This window comes from Astatotilapia calliptera, chromosome 3, assembly GCF_964374335.1.
Source record: "Astatotilapia calliptera chromosome 3, fAstCal68.1, whole genome shotgun sequence".
NCBI classification, from domain to species: Eukaryota; Metazoa; Chordata; class Actinopteri; order Cichliformes; family Cichlidae; genus Astatotilapia; species Astatotilapia calliptera.
The window spans coordinates 84,596,063-84,603,314 of NC_137424.1; the positions used below are offsets into that span (position 1 = coordinate 84,596,063).

Genomic DNA, 7,252 nt, shown 5'->3' on the forward strand with positions numbered 1-7,252 from the left:
ACGAAGGCTGTCCCAATTCGTCGACTCCTTCAAATGCAGCCGACAAATGCGTCCTTCATTTCCCCGAATTTGAAGGATGGGTCGGGTGTGTCCTTCGTGGCCCACCATATCCCAGAATTCAGCCAAATTTCAGCTCCCAACAATGGCGGCCGCTACGAAGTTTTAAAATTAGTCTTATTAATCTTTCTGAGTCACAAAATAAACTTTTAACATATATTAAGGGGAGAAAGTAGCTGTGTAAACATCAAATATCTGCTCGGTCTATCAAGACATCGCATATTGGCAAAAGTGTGCCGACGTTTTCGGAGACGTCTGTTACCCACCCGCTCGATGTTCAGACCCTTGCCTTGCCTGTTCCCGTCATTGTTTCCAACTTCAACTATTTCTACCATAGAGAGGCAGAAGCAGAGGACAAGTTGCCCTTGGCTGATGCTGTCGAGAAAGCCATAAAGGATACCACACAGGGTAGCAACACCTCGCTCAATAAAGCCAACGGGATCTGGCAGAGTGACAAAGGGACCTGACGTCAGAAGAACACTGTTCAATAGGAGGTGAAACTTTGCCACTAACCAGTAAATATTAAATAGTCACTGTTACGAGTGGCCAGTTGGATTCATTAGATCTGCACTGCACCTTGTGAAAAATATGTTTTTTAAGTCACTTAGACAACCTGTTATTGTTGGGCTTTTTCAGTGTTTTATTTGTTCCGGAGTAAATCGGTTTGGCTGAGATCAAAGTTATTAGATTATTAGATAAAATAAAACGTTATTAATCCATCGGGTGGGTTCCTCCGGGATTTTCACACAGCTGAATACACGTCAAACAGAAAACTGATTAAACAGAAGTGTGAGACGGTCGAGAGTTTACGCCAGTGTCCTGTAATATTTTAGATAGCAAGGAGCAGATGGCCGAGTTTATTAAACTCCACCCACACAGCGGTGACGCAGATCTGAAGGCTAGACCGTCCAATTTCACAGCCTCGCACTTCCGGCCTTCTCGGTCTTCGAAGGACTCAGCCCACGTAGACCGCGAAGGCCGGGTCCTCCGAAGGATGCGGCCTATATTTTGGGACACAGCTTTTGTCAAACATGTGAACCTTGGCACACTCAAAGAGTGACCTTTGACATTTTTATGCAGATGGACAGCCGGGTCTTGTCTCATCTTTTCTATGTTTTCCCATGAATTGATTTTTGGTCTCTCGAGTGTCGAGGTCTAAATTTCAGAAAACAGATTTAAAATCAAGGAATTTGTCCTGTAGTGACCTCTGACCTTTAGTGAACTTTACAGAGGCCTTTTTGTTTTTAATAAAGGCTATGTGTTTAAGAATTATACCACAGAGTCAAATACTTCTGATTTGAGACCTTAGTTTTCACAGGAGCTGAGCACTAAATGAGATAGCAAATAGACTTATTAGCTGCAACCAACAATAGCTGGAATATTTTATGTTAGCTAACTAGTGAGAGAATTGACAACTCAGAGGAAAATAAGGACACTAAAATTAAAAAATAATTTAAGGGGGATCACATGTGTACTGCTCCTGGCTGCAACAATAAGTTTTATGTTAAGAAATGATAAAGATATTAGGATGTTAAGGATATTATCACACTGTTCTCATAAACTGTTGTATTGATCATTAAAAAGCGTCCTCACTGGATTTAAGCACAGCTGGCTGCTTGTTCCCAGCTTCAGTCTATAAGAATACATTGTGGACCTGATAATAAATGATAACTGTAGCTGCCGTCATAGGCAACTCTCGCATTTAAGTTCATGTCATGAGATATTTAAGGTTGAAACCATAAGTAGTTGAAATATTAAGAAATAAATAGTAATTAATGTTTAGTTGTTTAGATTTATATGTTAAAATGTGTTATTTGTGTTATTGGTTAGTTCCGTCTGTTCTTGCTAAGAGGGCATTTTTTTGGCTGGCACATTCAGCAAGCTAATTAAGAGACGAGCCACGAGGTTTGCACGTCTACAGAAAGATAAATAAAGAGTACCTTTTTTGGACCTCCCCACGACGTAAAAATGAAAGTTTTATTCCATTTGAGTGAGGCCAATGAGGTAAATGTTTTATTTTGTTTCTTATCGTTGTATGTATATATGCGAGTGTTGTGTGACATTCAAGTGCAATTACCGTAGTGTGAAGTGTAATGTGTATTTTATTGATCCTTTTGTTGGAATGTTTCGTTACATATAATGCTTAAGGACTTTATTAAGAATATTCATTTAAGTTTGTATTTCTTTTTAGTTCTGACGGCATTGTATCGGCTGTGGTTGGACATCATTACAGGTTAAGACATGTTGGAGAATCCTCCTGTCCGAAATAAATGTCAGCTAAAACGCAAAGAACAAGTTGAGCTTTATTAAGACTCGAGGGGAGTAACAATAACTGTCCAGAAAATAGAAAAAAAAGAAAAATTTGCATGTTCTCAGCATTTAAAAAAGTAATTAAAGTGTATTTTGAGTAAATATGACATTTAATTTTTTTTAACTGAACTTCAATAAATTCCTGTGTCACAGTAGAGCAATATCTTTATGTTCATGCTAATAGTCAATTTTGTGAAAGCATCGGATTATTGGCTATAAATAGTTAACTCAGTATAATATGCTTTATATAGTATCCCTGGACTCAACCACACAGAAATGAAAGACACTGGGGAAAAATAAGTATTCACAGACTTTTAGTCATTTGTAATCTACACATTTTCCTAAAACTGCTTTAAAAGTACAAGCATGCATTACACACAGTGAGAAAATAAAACTTTTTTGTTTCCAAACTTATTTCCAACAAACTTTATTTGTAATCAAGAGATTAAAAAGGAACACATTCAGGTTACTTTATTTGAAGCTGTCAGTATAAAGCCAGTCTGCATTAAGTTAGCAATTCTAACTGCACAAATAAGCACAATACAACACAATGAAGGAAACGTCAGCTTGTTAGCCCATTTAACAATTAGAGTGAGCGATTTTCTGTCTTTTTTACAGATAAATATCCAAATCATGACACCAATGAAAATGAGAAAACAGACTCCAGAAAATTTACCTCAAACATAACAAATGCTCTTGCCCCTTTTTTTTTTTTTTACACAGTCACAGTCTGTCTCCCAGTTCAGTTTTCAGTCGATCATTGTTCCAACATATATTAGATTATAATACTCAACACATTCCACTGTCTGACCCCTAATGAATGTGACCTTTTGGACATTAAAAATCGAGGCGCTCGTGCTTCATATATTAAATCCTCCATTAGGAACCTTGGTGTTACCTTTGACCCAGCTCTGGACACACGTTAAATCTTTGGTTCGCTCTTGTTTTTACCATTGAAGAAATATCACTGAGTCCCATTGTGTCACGCTCTGAACTGGAAATGATTCTTCGTGCTTTTGTTTCATCTCGCTTAGACTATTGTAATTCCTTCTTTACTTGCTTAAGTAACGCCTCCCTGGAACGACTGCAGGGTGTTCAGACTGCTGCTGCCAGGCTTCTGACAAAGCATCACAAACACTCCCATGCCACGCCCCTGCTGATTCAGCTGCACTGGCTCCCTGTCAAGTTCAGGGTCCAATTTAAGATCATAATCATGACTTATAGGGCCCTGCACGGTGTAGCTCCAACTTACTTAAGTGATCTTCTTCTTTCTTATCACCCCAGCAGGTCCCTGAGGTCTTGTGTCCAGGGGTTGCTGGTTGTCCAGCATACAAGGTTAAAAACAGAAGGTGACAGAGCGTTTGTATCAGCGGCTGCCAGACTCTGGAGCTCGCTCCCTTTGAGTTTGAGATCTGTGGACTCAGTCGTGTCTTTTAAAAAGCAGTTAAAAACGTATCTGTTTAAACTGCTTTTGGTTGATTTTGTTTGAGATTTTTCTGCCTCTGTAAAGCACTTTGTGATTTTATCTTGAAAGGTGCTATATAAATAACATTTTACTTTACTTACTTACATGAGTATGTTTTCTAAATTCAGTGATGACGTCTTTTGAGACAGGACTCATCAGAACATTTAGCATAATGGTCAAAGTCTGGGTTGTAGCTGCTCTCATCATCCTGAGGCCAATTACCAATGACAGAGTAAACTGATATGTTTAATTGATAACTGATTAAATCTGCAAGTGAAACATTTCCATATGCAATTTTTACAGAACTACTGTATTTTCTGTAAAACCATGAGAATGTCTCGTGATTTGAGTTAAATTCTACATATCTGTCTGATGGGTTTTCATCTTGTTCCATAAGGTTTGCCCAACTTTTTTCATAACTGCAGGTATGTACTGCAGAGCTCCTCTGGTACCTTCATCCACTCTGCTTCTCATCTCCTCCAGTTTCTGGACCTTCTCTGAGTCTCCTTTCTCCTTCATCTTCTCACTTAATATATCTAAGTGTACAATAGTGGACAGAGAAAAAACATTCAGAGCGATTTCCTCCAGTCTGAGAAGATGTTGGTAGGACTCCTCCAGCCACTGTGACTTCTCTGCTGTCAGCTGGTTCATTTCCTTTTCTAGATTTTCCAAAAGGCTGGACTTGTCCTCACTTTCTGTCTTGTTCTTGTCATACTTGTTTTTCGTTTCTTCATCAGTCTTTTTGACACGACGTGTCTTGGTTACATAGATCTTCCTTTCTTTCACATGATCTGATGCAGGACACTTCTTGGTACAAGAAGTACAGTGGCCTCCTTTCATGACCTCACAGTGTTCAGGATACCAGGCCATTGTGCATCCAGGATAGTGACAGTTCTCCTCACAGACTTTACAGCTGACAGCTCCTGCATACCCAGCCAACAAGCACCACCACCCAACCTCGATATCTTCTCTAACTTTGTAGACCTCATCAATTTCTATAGTGAACTGCTTATTTGTCTTCATCTCTTCTTCGTGTTTCTTCAGAGCCTCTTGAGTCTGTTTTATTTCTGTCTGTTTTAATTCAATAAAATCTATTCTTTCTTACAGGTTTTGAATGCAGGCTGTCAATCTGATGCGTTCATTTAACACTTCAACAGTTGTCATCAGTTTCTGAGGTTCAATATTTTCCAGGAATTCTGAGAATTCACTCATTCCTCCCTCTGATACTCTCCATGCGTTATGCAAACCCAGCTTTTCTTTCTTTTTTCTCTCTTTTTCCTGTTGGTTATTGAACAGGAAGTAAACTGGCTCATCCTCTATTCTGGCACATTTTATTTTTGCAGCTTCAAGAGCTTCAAGAGCATTTTCAGGTGTTACACCATCTGAGTGTGTGATCAGGGCCACAATGTTTTTCTCCAGGTTTTTTCCAAACAGAGAAATGACTGAATCAAAGATGTACCTCAATCGATCACTCAGTCGATTCACACTCGCCTTCATCACTAGACCCACTGCATGAACTTCATGGACTCCGTCATCTGATCGAAACAAGTCCAATAATCTTTCACTAACAATGACATCATGCTCAGTCCCTCTGGTGTCTCCATATCCAGGCGTGTCGATGATGGTCAGAGAGTAGGGCAGAGTTTCATCTTCAAAACCAAAGATCTCGTACACGATCACATCTGATGTCTGACTTTCTGATTGACTTTTCTTCTCCTCCTCTATGATCTTAAACCAGACTTCATCCTCCCACTTCACTCCCATCGTGTAGTTGACCAAAGCATTGATCAGAGTAGATTTTCCTGCTCCTGTTTCACCCACAAGTAAGATGGTTTTATTTGTCTTGTTTTGATTTTTTTCACCAACAGTCATTTTTGTCAGCGTTCCAAACGTTTTTTTCTTTGGTTTTAGCTGGTAAACAGGAGGAGGTCCTGAACTGATAAGAACACTTTTGAGGATGGTGTTCTTGTATTTTGAAGACATATCCCTGGTCCTGAGAAGCAAAAATAAAAATTTGTTAAGTTTCGGTTTTTTGCCAGACATTTAAGATAAGTAGGCAACATACAGACACATAAATCATAAATGCCAACCCAGTTTTGCAACCTGTTAACCCTTTAAACCCGGTCGGAGCGGGCACGCTCCGTTTTGCGTAACTATTTCTAAATCCCGGTAGCACTGCTACCACGTGAACAATAATTTGTTTTGCATATGAAACTGGAGGAGTTGTACTTACATCTTATGCCATCAGCTTGTCCTCGGTCACAGTTTCCTTCCACATATAGCTTTGCAAAAACTGCATAAAAAGCACTTGCAGCAACAAAAACATAATATTCCAGAAACACTCTTTGCCGATCCGATCAGCTGTTCGTAACACTTCCTACGTCCATCAGCGCGAACTATCGCATGTCCGCCGTGACCTGCCCGAAACCGGAAGTGACGTCATTTCGTGGAAAATTTCGCTTTTTGCCTTCAGGGCCTTATGAGCCTACACTGGTGTTTTTAAAAGTCAAGTTTGACTTCATGCTTTTCTGTGTCGTTTCTGGGATGCTTAGGACTCATATTGCACTGCTGGAAATAGTTTATTTTGATGCACATGCTGGGTTGGTTTTTTTTGCAAATTTGCATCACACTGATCTAGAGCTGGGCGATAGAACGATAACGATATGTATCGCGATATAACTTTTACTCGATAGAGAAATTAAGCTATCGCGAACAGAAAGACTTACTGAAGGGTAGCAGCTCTTTTTGATGTTTAGAAGCTAATGTGTCAAGTCTGCTTTAAAAAGTTTTTATTTTTCTAAAAAAACATGCCCTTTTTTTGTTGATTTATGTTTTGCTAAATGTGATCATTTAGAACTAAAATTGTACTTGTATACTGTCATGGCTGGGGCAGCAGCCATGACAGCAGCCATTTTTTTTTTAAGAGGACAAGAGTGGCGAGGTCTATCGCAATTTTTAGCAGTGAGAGGTGAACCTAGATGTGATACAGTGAAAGCACATGGGAAATTGGATTGAAGATTGAGACTGAACTCATGGAGGTTTAGAAATGTCCAGAGCATCATAACAGGAAGGTAAAAAAAAGAAAGAAAGAAAGATAAAGAAATAAATAAACTAACAATTACATGAATGAATAGAAAAGACACAAATGTGACAGAGGCACCCAGTTCACGTTTCGCCTGTCTCGTGGGGTGTGGTTTCTTCCAGCTGTGTTGCCCTCCTGTTTCCATTCCCTGATTACTCCCTGTGTATTTAAGCCCTGTGTTTTCCTGTGCTCCCTGTTGCATCGTACTCTGAGTGTGTTCGAGTTTAGTCCTGCATTTTGGGTCCTTTCTCCCTGACGAAATACTAATTTGATGTTTCCTGTGCATTAATTTCAACATGTGATTCTTTGTTTTCTGAGCCCTAAACCAATAAATAAAT

The 7,252-nt window shown here is 39.3% G+C and overlaps 1 long non-coding RNA gene and 1 pseudogene across 2 annotated transcripts; one reads left to right on the forward strand and one right to left on the reverse strand.

Annotated features, from left to right (window-relative positions):
• Positions 1-1,146: 1,146 nt before the first annotated feature.
• LOC145426035 (uncharacterized) lies at positions 1,147-2,418 on the forward strand. The gene is made up of 2 exons (XR_013906805.1): positions 1,147-2,061; positions 2,249-2,418. It is a non-coding gene; the product is annotated as an uncharacterized LOC145426035 (long non-coding RNA).
• Positions 2,419-2,664: 246 nt separating this feature from the next.
• Positions 2,665-6,538, reverse strand: LOC145425995 (uncharacterized; annotated as a pseudogene). Its single transcript, XR_013906767.1, has 2 exons — positions 6,066-6,538; positions 2,665-5,825 (listed from the first exon to the last, which is right to left on the reverse strand). The product of XR_013906767.1 is annotated as an uncharacterized LOC145425995 (transcript).
• Positions 6,539-7,252: the final 714 nt, after the last annotated feature.